Here is an 18138-nt window from a genome sequence, read left to right as displayed (position 1 = left end):
ATCAAGTAAGAAGAACATATATTGTTTTACAAAGCAGGTCAAGAAAGGTGAGATGTACAAATACAACCAAATCGCCTGAAGTCAAGGTTTGAAGTCCCCTGAAAACAAAGGTTTGAAGTCTGAACTACAGAATTCAGTTCCAGCTTACATGACAGGCAATTCACCAAAGCCCAACCACTAGATTTCCTTCCCGATGCACCATTGGTTTTGCTATTGGTGAGCTAACCCTACAAAGCCAAGCACCTGATGAATGGGTATCAAGTCAACAATTGATACTAAAAGAACCAACAAACCAATGGATGTGGTGCTTCTCTGTCAGAGATAAGTGCATGATTTACCTAAACATCACAGGGTTAGAAGTCACCGATGGACTATTATAACGGTTAACTTTATCCTCTCCCCCACTACCCAAAAGGGGTGGTTTTGACTAACGGGGCACGTGTCCAACTTTTTTTATGGGTTATTACTGTCCACATGGATACACAATGTTGAGTTAGCATCGTAAAAAAGTTTGTTTGAAAATAAATCATGGAATTATATTAAATCTTACTAACTTAAGTCTAAAATCTTTAGCAAAAGTAAAAAAAAGATCGAGAAAGCTAACTTCCAGTCGACTGGAAGTTAGCGACAGATCCACACGACTCGCGAGCCGCTCGATCTGACCAGTCGTTTGAAGCCCGTGGCGCGCAACCATATATCCGTTCACGAAAATTGTCCAAAAATTGGTTAGTTTATTATTTGATTTGGTCCGACCGTTCAATTAGGTTGTGAGTCGAATTTCTCTTTCAAATATGTACTCGAATTCTGTAAGGAGTCAGATATTTTTGAAGCTTTGTCTGATGTTATAGATGGTAGTGAAATATAAACTAACGCATGACTTAATTGCAATGAGGGGTTAGCTCAGGTGGTTGTTGAGCTGGGGATGGACGCCGAAAAAATCGCTGTAGCGGGAGTCGTGTGGATCTGTTGCTAACCACCAGTCGACTGGTGGTTAGCACAGTCCAAAAAATATATAGATAAAATGGGACATAATGTACAAATTGTGGAAGAAATAAAATCGATAAACTTGGTAATCTTAAAAATAATTGGGAGAATGCTAAAATAGGTACAAAAGAATAAAATAATCAGTCAAATGTTTATGAAATAGATGCATTCAAAATTGATCTTTAAATTCGACAGCATTTAGATTTTACTAAAATATTTCACTCAAAAGAGGGATTGTTAGAAAATTTGAACTATGTCAAATTCACCATTGTATTCAGTTGTCGGCAGGGGCGGAGCTATGTTGGGCCGGGGGAGGGGGGGGGGGCGCAGCCTTTGACCAATTTCTATGTAACTAATGTATGGACATCGTGATAACTTTTTGACCTGGTAAAAATTGTTCAAAACAACCCCCCGCTAAGTTCTATGTAAATAGCATTGTAATACGCACCGCATACCTGATAAGTTATGGACAAACACCATGGTAACTTTTGACCTAGTGGATAAAAATTGTTGAAACATACATATGATAAGTTCTGTGTAAGTAGCGTGGTAAGTTACAAACTATAGACCTGCTAAATTAGGCAAACAACATGATAACTTTGAACCGGAGAGAAAAATCATTGAAAAGATATCCTCGGTAACATATGTATAAATAGCACGGTAAATTACATAGCGCGGAGCCGATAACTCATGTACGAATACCATGGTAACCTTTTTGATCCTCGGAAAAAAGTTGTTGAAAATATATCCCGGCAAATTTTGTATAAAAAGCATGGTTTTCTTTACGCATTACAAGCCTGATAACTTATGCACAAGCCCCCTGATAATTTTGAATCGGGGATTTTTTTAATTAAAAATGTACCCGATAACTCTTGTGAAAATAGCAGGATAATTTACACCTGACATATCTGATAACTTATGCACAAGCCCCCTGATAATTTTGAATTGGAACTTTTTTAATTAGAAATGTACCCCGATAACTCTTGTGTAAATAGCAGGATAATTTACACCTCACATATCTGATAACTTACATATGAACACCTCGATAACTTTTATTTCAGTTAAAATAAGTGTAGAAACATCCCCCCGATAAGTTCTAGGTAACTAGTATAACATGAGGGTCATAGAGACACCATATATCCGTTCACGAAAATTGTCCAAAAATTGGTTAGTTTATTATTTGATTTGGTCCGACCGTTCAATTAGGTTGTGAGTCGAATTTCTCTTTCAAATATGTACTCGAATTCTATAAGGAGTCAGATATTTTTGAAGCTTTGTTTGATGTTATAGATGGTAGTGAAATATAAACTAACGCATGACTTAATTGCAATGAGGGGTTAGATCAGGTGGTTGTTGAGCTGGGGATGGACGCCGAAAAAATCGCTGTAGCGGGAGTCGTGCAGATCTGTTGCTAACCACCAGTCGACTGGTGGTTAGCACAGTCCAAAACATATATAGATAAAATGGGACATAATGTACAAATTGTGGAAGAAATAAAATTGATAAACTTGGTAATCTTAAAAATAATTGGGAGAATGCTAAAATAGGTACAAAAGAATAAAATAATCAGTCAAATGTTTATGAAATAGATGCATTCAAAATTGACCTTTAAATTCGACAGCATTTAGATTTTACTAAATTATTTCACTCAAAAGAGGGATTGTTAGAAAATTTGAACTATGTCAAATTCACCATTGTATTCAGTTGTCGGCAGTGGCGGAGCTATGTTGGGCCGGGGAGGGAGGGGGGGCTGCGCCCCCCCCCCCCAGCCTTTGACCAATTTCTATGTAACTAATGTATGGACATCGTGATAACTTTTTGACCTGGTAAAAATTGTTCAAAACAACCCCCCGCTAAGTTCTATGTAAATAGCATTGTAATATGCACCGCATACCTGATAAGTTATGGACAAACACCGTGGTAACTTTTGACCTAGTGGATAAAAATTGTTGAAACATACATATGATAAGTTCTGTGTAAGTAGTGTGGTAAGTTACAAACTATAGACCTGCTAAATTAGGTACAAACAACATGATAACTTTGAACCGGAGAGAAAAATCATTGAAAAGATATCCTCGGTAACATATGTGTAAATAGCACGGTAAATTACATAGCGCGGAGCCGATAACTCATGTACGAATACCATGGTAACCTTTTTGACCCTCGGAAAAAAGTTGTTGAAAATATATCCCAGCAAGTTTTGTATAAAAAGCAAGGTTTTCTTTATGCATTACAGACCTGATAACTTAGGCACAAGCCACCTGATAATTTTGAATCGGGGATTTTTTTTAATTAAAAATGTACCCGATAACTCTTGTGTAAATAGCAGGATAATTTACACCTCACATATCTGATAACTTATGCACAAGCCCCCTGATAATTTTGAATCGGAATTTTTTTAATTAAAAATGTACCCCGATAACTCTTGTGTAAATAGCAGGATAATTTACACCTCACATATCTGATAACTTACATATGAACACCCCGATAACTTTTGTTTCGGTTAAAATAAGTGTAGAAACATCCCCCGATAAGTTCTAGGTAACTAGTATAACATGAGGGTCATGGAGACACCATATATCTGTTCACAAAAATTGTCCAAAAATTGGTTAGTTTATTATTTGATTTGGTCCGACCGTTCAATTAGGTTGTGAGTCGAATTTCTCTTTCAAATATGTACTCGAATTCTGTAAGGAGTCAGATATTTTTGAAGCTTTGTCTGATGTTATAGATGGTAGTGAAATATAAACTAACGCATGACTTAATTGCAATGAGGGGTTAGCTCAGGTAGTTGTTGAGCTGGGGATGGACGCCGAAAAAATCGCTGTAGTGGGAGTCGTGCGGATCTGTTGCTAACCACCAGTCGACTGGTGGTTAGCACAGTCCAAAAAATATATAGATAAAATGGGACATAATGTACAAATTGTGAAAGAAATAAAATCGATAAACTTGGTAATCTTAAAAATAATTGGGAGAATGCTAAAATAGGTACAAAAGAATAAAATAATCAGTCAAATGTTTATGAAATAGATGCATTCAAAATTGATCTTTAAATTCGACAGCATTTAGATTTTACTAAAATATTTCACTCAAAAGAGGGATTGTTAGAAAATTTGAACTATGTCAAATTCACCATTGTATTCAGTTGTCGGCAGTGGCGGAGCTATGTTGGGCCGGGGAGGGGGGGGGGGGCTGCCCCCCCCCCCCAGCCTTTGACCAATTTCTAAAGAATTTTTTTATGGAGGCTTAGATTAGAACATTTTTAGCATTTGACCCCCCCCCCTCCCCCAAACACTGATGATTTGTGTTTCGCCCCCCAGTGATTTTCGGCTAGCTCCGCCACTGGTTGTCGGCAAGTGTTTCTAAAGCGCTACCGGTAGCACACCGGTCTTTTTGTTCATTCCTTGGAGTAGAAGTTCCCTGGCTAATTTTCAGTCTGTCGGCACCGGCCATCTCCTGTCTTCTTCATGCGTAATCCAACTACACGTGCATGTAGATGTAGGTAGGTTATCACCTTCTTGATTATCATTGTTTGCTGGTTGTGTTACCATTCATTTTGTTCTCGATCAAAATGTCAATAAGCATAACAGACAAGACACAGCCAGTTTACCAGTTCTTTATTTTTCTTGTTCGTTGTCATTTGTCAACAATCTGTCATCTCGAAATGATTGATGCATGCTTCAACTTCACTTAACTCATTGCCTGAACAACCAAAGGAAACAAGATCGCTTTATGCTCAATTTCCACCATTTTTAGCATGCCAAATTGCGCTTTTACTTCAGCTTCTAGTTGTTCTAAAATGGAAACAACTATTGTATAAAACAGTCAGGGGAATATTACCTCTTGCGCCTCTCTTGATGCATGTTTGGATATGGTGATGTATGTGGGTTGTTGCCAGATTATCTTTCTTGATCTTCTTGCCATCGTCAGATAAAGGAAACCGACCACTACTTATGTTGATATCTTATTAACACAGAAGTAGCTCACCAGTTACTCTTGATAAATATTTTGTGTTTACACATCACCACCAACTTCTGTCCTATAGATCACCAAATACGTGTCGCGATTGAAAGTTTGGAACTGAAACATAAGGTCTCACTTCTGTCTAGAGAATTTCGCCAGTTCCTACTGAGTGGTTTATTGCTAAAAAAAAATCTCTGCACAATTTATATTTTCCAGCCTCCCCAAAAGGCTAAACAAATGCATGTGCTAGTTTTGTTCTTTCGGTGCACTACAGCGTGGAGCAAGTGGGAAGGACGTCGTCGATTAGTCCCTGGTCATGTGAATTATGGCATCACTTTTGCTGGATGGGTCGCTAATCCACAGTTGTTCTTCTCAAGAGTCCACTAGTACAATCGTACTATTACTGCTGTACAAATATTCAGTTAATGAGTGAAGGATTCCCCTTTAAAAACGATTCCGTTGTAAAGATGAACTTTGTAAGTCTTTGCAATAGCTTAATCTGTAAGGATGCTTTGGCTGTTAAGTTTCACTGCATTTTGTGGGGGCGATTTCATGCTCATCTAATCGAACATGTCAAACTGTGAAGTGATCAGAAGAGCATGTATAGTTTATAAAAACAGGTCAAGAAAAAGTGGGATGTGTACAAGTACAACAAGATGCAATAAGTCGTGGTCTGAAGTCTATATAATTCAGTTGCAGCTTATATATGGCATGCAATTCACCAAAGTCCAACCACTAGATTTTTTTTCCCAGTGAAATTGGGCATGGTTGCTATTGGTGAGCTAATCTGACAAAGCCAGCACCTGATGATTGGATATTAGGTCAAACATTGATACTAAAAGAATCAATAAATCATCAAGGATTTTTTAAGAGATGGGAGAATATCACACTCGCTGTCGGAGGAAATCCGAAATATTTAAATACAAGTAAAAAACCTTAAGAGAAAATGGGACAACCTGAAAATTGTGGCAAGAAAATTAAATTACCAAGAAACTTAGTAATCTTCACAAATGTGGGAAAACAACAAAAATAGGTACAAATGAATAAATAAATCCTGTAAATTATTTATGAAATAACGAGACAGATCTAAAATTGATCTTCTAAATTTTGCAGTATTTACACTTCTCTAAAATTTTCTAGTCAAAGAGGGAATGTTGAGCTATCTCAAATGTGCCACTGTATTCAATTTTAACATTTTGTTTTTATTATTTTTATTATTATGTAATGATTTAGTGTTTTCCTGATCTTTCAAACCTTCACCCCTTTTTTACATTAACATGAGTATCTTATTTTAAAAGTTCTCTTTGATTTCTCACATTTTATATGATCTTGTTTTATGATTTCTGAAAATCTGACTCAATGACTTTTGTCCACTTGGACATGATACTAGCACACAAAAGATGACAGTTAGGTGCCACACCAATCAAAACTACCCCGGTTCCAGTTAGGGGTAGAGGGGGATAAAGCAGACCGATTTTGGAAGTTGAGGGTGTCCTTCTAGTTAGTTTTGGAATCCATAGACAAATATGAAACTCAGGCCATAGTTCAGGGGTAATGGGCACCTACCTCCTTTTCATAAGGGTAGCAATCCATTGTACTACCTCCCTACAAAAACGTCTTATATTTTGAGAGGGAGGCAGCACAATAGATGATTGAATAAAGTTCAAGAAAAAAAATCTGCTGCCAAAACCAGACATATTTATCGACAATACAATAATGCTATCCTTCAAATGAGACGTAGATTCAACCAACCATGATGGGACCAGGGTTCATGAATGCTCTGCTTGTTCTTTTTTTTGGTAAAAGTGAAAACAAAAATCACTTTTCAGAGGCAAATTCAATGGATTCAGGTGCAAGCATTCAAAATGTCTAACAAATTTCTTCACTATCGCAAACAAGCTTTTGTGTTTGCAATTTTTGTGATGCTGACATTTGGAATAGCTTGTTAAACTACAGTAACATTCCTACTGAAGCTTATAAGTCCTAAAAGTTCAACTGTAGTTTAATAAGTTTTATTCAGCGAGTAAGGGGCAAATATTACAGGCAATTTGCAATTTTCTGCAACAATTTGTAAATCCAAGTGGACGGTTACAATCTTGATCCAATGGTAACAGATAGTTGCACATTTTACAAACTGTGCACAACTTTACGTTAAGAAATGTGCAACTGCCCACATTCCGAAGCCTAAAGTTACATACAATTTTTTTGCACAACTTTCAACTTGAGATGTGCCACCCGGTCATGTAAGAAATGTAGATCAGTAAGGTAAAATATAACAGGCAATGACCGACTTAAGAAGTTTGTGATGCACGTCCTCATTTATGCCTTAGCTTGGAGGTGCGATATGCAGCTATTTTCTTGGTAATTACCTTGTCTTGCATGTTGTCAACATATTGATAGAACACACACCTCCATGTCTCGTTGCAAAAGAGCATGCCCCAGTATAGCCAAAACCCAAAGATGACTCCTGCTACCACAAAGCAGTACAACCAGAGTGTCTCCATATCTTTGCCCTGGCTCATTTGATTTTGGTTTGATGCAAACGGGTTTACACAGTCCTGCAATGGAAAACCGCACAACCCTGGATTATTGCTGTATATTGAAGGATCTGGGGGTGCCTGCAGCTGGCTGCCTGTAGGTATCCTCCTCGATAAACCATTGCTTGAGAGGTTCAGGGCGCCGAGGGCCTTCAAATCTGCAAGGCTTGGAGGAATTTCACCGGATAGTTGGTTTCCCGAAAGGTCCAAGGATTCTAGCAATGCCAGATTGCCAATGTCTCTGGGAATACCACCTGAGAGATGGTTTCTTGACAAGTTGAGGTACCTGAGTCCAACAAGTGATGTGAGCCCTTTTGGGATCTCTTGTGAAAGGAAGTTGCTAGATAAGTCCATACCCACTATGAACGATATCGTGTAGTTGTAAAGATAACCCTCATTCTTCAAGACTATACGAAGTTGCTCTGCTGGCAGGTAGCAGTATGTGCTGTTTCCATTTTTCTGTTCTTGGATCATGCCAGTAAAGTTACCAAAATTGGAGGGAATCTGTCCAGTGCACTTGTTTTTGCCGAAAAAGGGTTTCCCCCCGCTTTGTATTACAAAGCAACAACATCGATACAACCCACGATAGGTGCTGGGGCGGAAGCAGCACAGGCACGCCCAAAAGAAAAAAAAAATGCCGACAACGGCGGATCAACAAAAACGAAGATGACTCGCCACCGCTGCGCCCGCCGGAGAGTTCCACCACGCTCCTAGCACCACGAAACGCCGCATACCAAGCAACACCTTCAAGAAGGAACGCGACGACAACGACGCTGCTACCGGACATGGCCTAGGGTTTCCCCCGGTACGCGAAGGGCCGTGGGAGGAAGGGGGATATCCGACGCCCTTCAGGAAGGCACGGCGACGCCCACGGGCGTCACCGCGTCAGTGCCGAACAAGCCGACAAGGATTTCTCCCAACCTCCTACCAACCACGACCCCAGACGATCCATCGCGCTCCACCATACTTGCCGTCCACCAATATGCGCCACTACGGACACGCAGTCACCATCGCCGTCTCACCGTGACAAGCGAAGCGAGACCGGCGGGATCGAGAGGAACCAGCCGAAAACGAGGAGCAGCAGGGTCAGCGGCCACGTGGGAGGGGACAACCTCCACCATCCTCGGCGGTGACCGACCGGACGTAGCTCAGGAGCAAACCAGGCACCCCTGCCCGGCCGAGCCCGAAGCGGGCTCGTGAAGCTCCCGTCGCTGCGCTGCAGTACACGCGCCACCGTCTCCGCCACCCCCAGCCCAAGCCACACCTCCGTCCGCCGGAGATGACGCCGGAAAGCACACGCCAGGCCCACCTAGACCCAGATGGGGCCCAAAAGGGCCCAGATCTGGGCCGGAAGGGCGCCGCCGCCAGCCACCGCGCCGCCCCGCAGCCAAGCAGCCACGCCACCGCCACCATGCCACCCGGAGCTGCGCCGCCTGCGAAGACGAGCCGCCACCGGATCCGAAGCCGACCTGGGTGCACCGCCGCCGGCGCCAACACCCGAGCTACAGCGCCGCGCGGGGAGGAAGAGAACAGGGCCGCCGCCGCCGGCATCACGCGAGCCAGGCCCGGTGGCCTACGCCGGCGGCGGCGGGAGGGGAAAGGAGGAGGGGGGGGGGCGCTGGGAGGGGCAGGGAAGGGGAGCCCCCGGCCGCCTCGCTCGGGGAGGCGACGCGGGGGGTACGGGGGAGGAGGGGAGGGGGAGGAGGAGCCGGGGCGCGCCCGCCGGCGGCCGGGGGCGGCAGGAGCGGGGGAGGGCGGCGGCGGCGGGAGCGGGGGAGGGCGGCGGCGGCGGAGGGAAACCCTAGCAGGAGCCGCTCGTCCTGGCGGTATCTGAACTTGTTTTTTGACAGGTCCAATAGCTGGAGTTGACGAAATTGTAAAATCTGTGAGGGTATGATGCCATCAAACATGTTTGATGACAGTAAAAGAAATCTTAGTTCAGGCAAGCTCTTACTTATCCAAGAAGGTATTCCACCTGAGAAACTATTGCCTCCCAGATCTAGAGTGATAAGTTTCTTGCTCTTCTGAAGAACCAAGGAAAGGCTCCACTGAAATGGTTATTCGCTAGGTGTAGAGACTGAAGATTCCGGTTAGGCGTCGCCGAGAACGGAACTACACCACTGAGCGAGTTGCTGGACAAATCCATGAATTCCAAATGCCACATGTTCCATAAACACTTGGAGTTGGAGAGATCTCCGTTTAAGGCATTGTTTGATAGGTCCAGAAGTGATAACCTAGTAGAGTTGCAGAGGAATACCTCACCATCATCTGTCAGAAGTGTGCCATACAGATGGTTATTACTGAAAGTTAACCCCCGAAGTTGTTCTGGAGGCTTGCCAAAACAAGCCATTAGGTCTGCAACAATTTTGTTTTCTGTGAAGTCAATGTGCTCCAGGGTCGTGCAGTTCTGAAAGGTCAGGCTGCGAAGGCTTGTAAATCTATTGTATGCAGCAAGGACCGTAACCAGTGCCCCTCCTGTGCAAATGGACGGCGGGAAGAGCCCAGAGAAGCTATTTTTTGCGATGTTGATATAAGACAGCCTGCTGCTATTCCCGAGTTCGTGGATGATGTTGCCTCCGAGCAGATTTTCTGACAGTAACAAGCGGTTTAGCTTTACCAAACGAGAGACCGTATCTGGTATCTGGCCATGTAAATAGTTCTGCGTCAGGTCCATGCGGTGTAATTCTGTCATGTTACCAAATACCAATCTCCAGCGGGATGCGCCCTGTCAGACTGTTGTTTCTCAGGTTCAGCAACCGGAGCTTCTTCAGTCTTCCGAATGTTAGCGGGATTGATCCAGTCAAATTGATTGAGTAGAGAGCGATCTTCGTCAAGCTTGTCAAGTTACCAATCTCTTCAGGCAGCGTCGCACCATCAAGACCCAAACCTCCCAGTTGCAGTTCAGTGAGCTGCTTCAGCCGGCTAATGCCACGGGGAATTGTACCAGTTACATACCAGTTGCTGCTGATCTGTAACCGCGCCAGGCTTGTCAGGTCACCGATCCCTTCTGGAATGTTGCCATGCAGACCGTTCTGAAATAGGATGAGCTTCTTCAGGTTGGGGAAAGCCGAGAAGTCGAACTTGTCAAGTGTGCCATTCAGACTCGCACCGCTGATGTTGAGGTTGACGATGGTGCTCCTGGCAGAGTTGCAACTGATGTACATCCAGTGGCAGACGCCGGTGGAGTTGGCCAATGACCATGAGCTTAGGGACTCATCGGCGCCGTCCAGGCTAGCCTTCCAACTCAGAAGAGCTTCAGCTTCACGCAAAATGTCGCCAGTCACCGGTGTGACGACGGCACAGAGTAGAAGACAGGTGCAAGAGAGTAGGAGGACCTTCATGATGGCTTGGGTCTGCCTAGTGCTTTGCTGCACCACAGAATATAAACCTATACGGAAGTAGTCGGCCAGCCGGCCGGCCGGCCGGCCACCCATTGGGATAGTTATTTACTGAACGCTTCAAACCAAGTATATAAGTCCTTATCTTGGTGATACTTTGTTTATTGAACATATAAAGGTCAAGGCATATGCTAGGTACAACGAAGCCATCCACGTCGCCCTGAATCGCGATGAATAGTGCGAGCGAGCGAGAGCAGCGGGCAGCGAGCGAAGAAAAGAAATAGGAGAAGTCAGGGAGAGAAAAAAGGAAAAAAAACCTGAATAGCCAGTTTAGGAAATGTATGAAAAAAATCAGGCTGTGTAAAAAATGAGTTAGTTCTTGACAATATTTTTTGCAAGGTTATGCACATATCCTTTTCGCAAAAATGCTGAATTATAGGTACAGTAATATGTGTCGTCATGAGTGCTGAATGTACCACATTATTTTTCTGTCAAATAAGTGATGGTGCAAGCGTAGACAGTCATGAAGATTTTAATCTACAAATTGGACTGACTACCTGGGCTTAATGTCGTTGATCTGCAGAGTGCGGATTGGGGCTTCTGCACTAGGCAGAGCACCATGGCCTGATAGGATTTCAGCACCCTAAAAACAATCAGGCAATTCAGGGTTTTCTGAACCTGTGATGCTCTGTTTTTTGTGTACCAAGTAATTGTGAACGAACACTTTTATGTCATTCAAGGTTAGAAATTGTGCTTTTTGGTAGCGACGGCAGTGGATGCAGTTATTTCAGTAGTGGGTCGGTATGAGCAGCTGTCTCCTACCTCCCTTCCTTTGATCTTGTCTGGTGGGCCATTCTATGCACAGACGTTTGTGCTTCCCGGACTGCGAGGGTCGGAGCCGTGGCTCGACATGTTGCCACCGGCCTGCTTGTGGCGGAGCATGGCGGGAGTCGGGGCGGCGTTCTGGTCTATAGGAGAAGCACGGGTGGCAGCTGCAGCTGAGCTTCTATGTAACATGACTCCGATGAATCCTCTGCCGCATCCTATAAGGCGTTCAATGAAAACCCAAGCTGCTGCAGTGGCAGATTACGCTCTGATTGCATGCTGAGCCTTGTTGATTGCTTCTCTTTTGGTCCCTTTTCATTTGCTTGCTCTATGATTCGTTATAATAGCATGCTAGATGTTCTTAGATTCAATCCAAAAAAGCTTTGTTTGTGCCAAGGTATGAACTAAAACATCAATATCAGTCGAACCTAATCATGTCAAGGTCTAAATTATTGCCTATCTGCCAATATAATAGCATGCTAGATGTTCTTAGATTCGATCCAAAAAAGCTTTGTTTGTGTTCCTGTCAATTTTAGACGTGCAAGTAGCTTGATAATTTGCTTTCCTTTTTGTTCAGTACATACATACAGTTACACCATAAGCTCATCAATTTGCTCTGATTAAATTAGCAAACCTGAAGCATGTAAGGATTCACGTGAGTGAAAGTTCACTTTCTTTCAGGAGAAAAGAACTTTTAGTTAATACCCGTAGAATTTGGTAAGGCCAATAATTATATCCTTTCATAATCATCAGGTTTGCTACACTTAGTCATAATAAAGTATTCTATTTTTTTCGTTTTTCACTGTGGCATTGCAATGGATATTGTTCTTTTACTAGCAGTGTGCTGAGTGTGCACGCAAAGTACAGGTCATTTTTAGTGGCAAGGGTTGAGTTTTACCATAATGTTAATATGTTGAAGAACCTTATAAAATATATAATTATATATTTGACACTTTTTATACTGATTCAAGTGAAAAATGTCATAATTCTAACAGATATTTGCATCTGCACCAAGTGCGGCATGCATTCATCCTCATCCTGTCCTGAATGTACCATGTACTCTGTATTTAGAAAAGACTAGGAAGTTAAGAATACCATGTGGCACCGGAGCAGCCTAAGGGCCATTAGTTGGGAATAAGATGCAATGGGTATCTGAGTTTAAGTGGTAGCTTCGCACTTTGCAGTATGGTGATGTCACTCTTGGTGTGATGGTCACTCATCGAGCGTGTCAACTACATACAACAGCTCTATCCAGCAAATTTTCTTTTGATTTTGCTTTATTCTATTGATCAGATTTGCCAAGTCATTTTTCCTTAAGAGGTATTTAGCATTGCCAAATTTATATATTTACCTAAATTTAATCTTGACCCGATTTGCTCTGGTCAATACATGCATGATGCCTTTTCTTTTCTATATACTGGATGCAGGGTTAGTTTACCTTTTAGACTCTGAGTTAGATTAGCCGCACCTGTGTATATGTTTGATAGATGAGCTGTGTCAGGTTGTAGGTACTGCTGAGCACAAAGCTATAGTTGGATATAATATTGGATTTACAATCATGTGCAAGAGTTCCAGTATATTTCAAATTTTGTTTCATAGAGAAGCTCCATCATTGGAACCAGTATATGTCTGCTAATAAAACCCTTTTGTATGATGATGGTTTTTAGGAATTGATATTCCAATCAATCTGCTGATGCGGTATTTGTGGGAGATGAAGAGTACCGACGGGTTCAAATCTAGGGGCCGTCTTTCTCGAGCTACATTCATGCTTCACAGCAGTTCACCTTCCCACAATTGCTCAGGCTGCACATCTGCTGGCTTATGTGAGTATGGGTGCGTTTATCTTGCAGTTCTTTCTAACTGAGTATTATTGCAGATTCCAAAATAGGACTAACTTCTGCTTGTTTTCTAATCTATTCATTGTACCTCAAGGTGAACCAATCTATCCCACGAGAGCCTATTTTTCTTAATTCTACAATAGAGGATGCCGTGGTTTTAGTTTTTTGCTTTAATGTGGGCTGGTTAGGAATTAGTTTTTCTTGAAAGCTAATGCTGTTGCACAATGTCTTTTTTACCGTTTCAATTTTATTGGGAAAAAAATGATGCTTTTCATAAATTGTGCTAATTTGAACATGAGTTGTGCGTGTTGATCTAAATGTATTCGAAAAATGGTCTGGTTGTGGAACATCTGGTACACAATTTTTTATTCAAGATGGAACAAGTTTGTTATCGATATTCCTGTAAATGGTTTGTATAGTTTGTATTGTTATTAAGCAAACATATGGTTGTATGGTTATCGGATTTCAGAGGTCCTGCGACGGCATCAAGATAGTCTTTTTCTTTTTGAATTCCTGATATACCATTTAACTTCACCAAACAGAACAAAGATAGCTATGAAAAGGAGCGTGTATAATTGAAATACTTGTGTGATGTCTACACTGTTGTCCTCATATATCCGCTATTCATGTCAATCCAGTAGACACGGTTTTGTTATTATGTGCTGATATGCTCTGCAATTTAGTAACAATAATCTTGCATAATGCCCTCATATATCCGCTATTCATGTCAATCCAGTAGACACGGTTTTGTTATTATGTGCTGATATGCTCTGCAATTTAGTAACAATAATCTTGCATAATGCAGACTAACATGGCCAGATGGTATACTGCATTGGGTTTTCCCTTTCGGTTAAGATTTCCATGTGTTCCAATCTGCCCCTAAATATATTTATGTTCACTCTTTCAATACTTACCTTACTCTCGCCCCTTGCGCCATCGGCGCAACGGGTCATCTAGTATGAAGAACAGCCTGCAAGCATACAAATGTACATTCGAGATGGCACAAGGATTATAAGAAGGTTATAACAGTGAAGGACAGGGGATTTGTTTTGATACTATACTACGCAAGTTCCTTTTCTAGAAAATTGACGCATGACTCTCCAGGTTTCCAGTCTGAATATTTGAAAATATATAATGATAGTCAAAGTTTTGAATGTTTAACTAGGCCCTATGACAGACCATGTAAACTCCGCATGGTCAAGATAAATTCTGAGAAAGAAGATTGACACAACTCTCAGTTAATGGCATCTCCCATAGGGTCTATCTACAATTCATAACTCAATGGCCCAGCTCCCTAAGCAAGCAGCGGAAAAAAATGCAAAGGAAAATGAATATTACATCACAAATGTTCTTCAAGATCTTCCATTTTCTTAAATAATTTAGGGAACAGAGTTTTCCTAACCCATGAGAAAATCTACAACTTTGTATTCATATCTCATAAGATGTAAGCAAGTGGCAGTAATATCCTAAAATACACAACAATGATGATGAGGTATAGTCATCTACCATGAATTTGATCTAAAGTTGTTCTAGTGCTGAGCTACATTATACAAACAGAGAACTGACAGTGATGTGATTAATATGTATCCACATTCTATACATTTTTTCTAGCAAAACTCACTACCGAAGCAGCTAGTCCTGAAGTTGATTCCATCTATGAACAAGTGAGTAGACCTTCCATGCAAATGCCTGCGGGAATGTCACCTTCCCGCTCTACTGTCTCCAGCACCGCTCGGTAAAGCTTTGTCCATGAGCATCCATCGCCTGTCCCAACTACATCCCAGAAAGTTGGATTGGGGCTCGGTGGGTATGCAGCAACTACTAAGTTAGTAATGCTGCCCACTTTGACAGCCGGCCGGGGGAAGTCCAATGCCAGGTTGTCGACTTTATGCTCGTAAATTTTCCCGTTCCTGTCGACTTTGTACCTGGATGTGCCACTGAAGCAGCCATATGATTCCCACGGGACACGCGGTGTGCCCCACAGTTCCCACCGGACAACTATCGAGGTTTCTGTTAGTTGCCAAATGCGTGATACGTCGAGCCCAATTTCACTGAATAGTAGACGTCCGTGGAATCTGAGAGCCCAGAAGATTGTTTTGTAGTTGTCAATCCCATGGAAAGTGTTCAGCGGATCAACAAATGTGATGTCTTCGCTGCAATGGGACGTAAAGAATGTTTATAGTCTCCATTTTACAAGAGTGTGCTAGAGTGCATCTACAACGAATAGAAGTTTGCAAGAAATGAAATATATGCAGTTAGCATTCCTGTCAGGCATAACCCGAACCATACTCGGTTGTTTACTTGGTTGTATTAGTACTAGGTCACATACTGTCGCAATTGCTGATGATGGACTGTCACTGTCACTGCCCTCTTAGTGGCCTTAACCTCTTGTAAATTTTTTAAGCCAGTTCATCAATTGATTCAATTCCAATCATGAATACGATATATTAGCAGTTAATAATGGGATAATAGAACAAATGCCTATCACATCCAGGACTCTGAATCATAACTCGTATGAGTGGCAAGCTCTATTAATTTCTGCACGAATAGCCATTTTATTAACACTGAAATTGGTACTAGCTGCACATCACAATTTCAGTTCAAGTTTCAGCTTTAATTCCTGGAACTGCGGAGCTATGATTTGGATGTAAGATGTTTCCATGACTGATTACCAACGAGTTTTTTAGATAACGAATCAGACAAAACACACCAGTAATAGTATTATTTAAAGAAAAAAAAAGGCACAAAAACAGTCATACAGGAAAAGGGAAGGCACTCACCGGTAGATGTCGTAGTTGGGTTCCCGGAGGAACACGGCCGGCAGGTCGTCCCGCAGCGCGCGCACCGCCGCCCCAAGGTTGAGGTAAAAATCCGACCTTCGCGGGTCCCCGCCGCCGCCGCCGCCGCCGCTCGCAGCCCTGTTCCTGGTCTCGGCGGACTTGGCCGTGGGGGCTTCTTGCTGCGAGGCGCTGAGGAGGAGCGGGAGGTTGAGGTGGGTCGGCGCCGCGGCCTGCGCCGAGCCGGCCCCGTGGAGCCTGCCGCCTCCGTGGCTGGGCAGGCCGAGCTGGGGCTTGAGGGGACTGGGCGGCGGCGATCTGCAGGGAGGCGTGGTGAGCTTGGGGAGGAGGAAGGCCATGGCTTCCTGCTCTCGTATCGTGTCCCCTCGATTTTTCTCTCCGGCTGATCTCGATGTCTACCGCGGCTTGTCTTCTTCTCCTGCGGCTGCCGGCCCTAGGTTGAGGTGTTCCATGTAGAAGCTTCAAATTGGGTGCGAGAAAGCAGGGCGATTTTGAGTGGCTGCCGAGGCTGCAGCGAGCCTGTGTGGGATGGGAGAGAGACGGCCGGAGACGTTACACTGAATGCGGTTAAAAATTCCGAGTCGGCATCTTTTTTTCTGAGTCGGCATCTGGCTTTTCTTCCGAGACAAGTGGCGTTGGCCCCAAAGTTTGGTAGTTCAGGCCAGTTTGAAATGTATAGGACGTGTTTAGTTGCCTGCATGAGGCCTAACCAGGCCCGCGCGAAAAGAAAATGATTTATTTGGTTGTCTGCATACACTGTTGGGCCTGCATGGCACGATGTTTAAAGCATTCCTGGGCCTGGCTCCCTGGAAACGCTCGAATCGGCATTTTCTCCAGAGCCAGGCCCGAGCGGTGCACGTGGGCGACGGCGGCTGCACGCACGCGACCATGCTTGAGAAGCCGCGTTGCTTCCCGAAGAGCCTCACCGCCCCTCACCGCTCCCTCTCTCCACTCTCCCCCACTCTCCCAACTCTCACCGGCGGCGACGGATCGGAGGAGAGCAAGAAGACCACCAGACTCCATCACTGGTGAGCGGATCATCTCTTGGCCCGCGGCAATGGCGGTAAGCACTTTTCTGTTCGTCATGCACTACTTTTTCGCGTTTGATTCGGCGGTAGATTCGATCCACGGGGGAGAGGGGAATGGGGAATAGAGTTAGAGAAGCATGGCAGTTCATACGAGTTCATACTAGTTCATGCAAGATTGGAAGAGAGGTAGATGCAGATGGAGTAGAAGGGGGATTAGGGAATTGGGGTTACACAACAGACACTGGCTAACCGCGGCGGCCATCACCGGCGTGCGAAGCGGTCGGTCAAGTGGTTGGCCTTCATCTTCTTGTCCATCGACGTGCGGGCCGGCAGGTCGTCATCACTCTCGGAGGAGTCGGCCTGGCTCCGACGCCCCCACCGATGACCTCCGGCGGCAGGATTGCCGTCTCCAGTACACTACGCCACGGCGGTCATTAGGAGCCCAGTAGTTCTTGTACTTGGACCACCTCTTCCTTTGTTTAGCGTCATCGGAGACGACCTGATTCATGGCCCAGCGAATGATGTCGACTGCCATCGCGCCCTTCGTTGGGTTAGGAATCAGTGTCTTCAACTCTTGTGCAGTGGCCCTCATGAGCACTGCATCAGATTCCTTCTGCATGTCAGGCATGGAGAGAGTGGGTGGGTAAGTAGTGGTGGACAAGGTGAGTAAATATAGGCGCGATGGAGAGGAGGAAGAGTGACAGTCATGCCGTTTTAACTATATGCTCTTCAATAAGCCATGAACTATGTGTTGTGCCTAACTCCATGAATTGTGTGCAGATCGAGGAGAGCAATGAGATGGGCACAGAGGTGCTCCCGGCCGTTGA

The 18138-nt window shown here is 43.7% G+C and overlaps 1 pseudogene; it reads right to left on the bottom strand.

Annotated features, from left to right (window-relative positions):
• Positions 1 to 7262: 7262 nt before the first annotated feature.
• Positions 7263 to 16863, bottom strand: LOC123046459 (receptor-like protein 52; annotated as a pseudogene).
• Between the last annotated feature and the right edge of the window lie 1275 nt (positions 16864 to 18138).

This window comes from Triticum aestivum, chromosome 2B (assembly GCF_018294505.1).
Source record: "Triticum aestivum cultivar Chinese Spring chromosome 2B, IWGSC CS RefSeq v2.1, whole genome shotgun sequence".
In the NCBI taxonomy this organism is placed as follows: domain Eukaryota; kingdom Viridiplantae; phylum Streptophyta; class Magnoliopsida; order Poales; family Poaceae; genus Triticum; species Triticum aestivum.
Note: the sequence above shows the minus strand (reverse complement) of the source record. Positions and strands in the feature narration are given on the sequence as shown.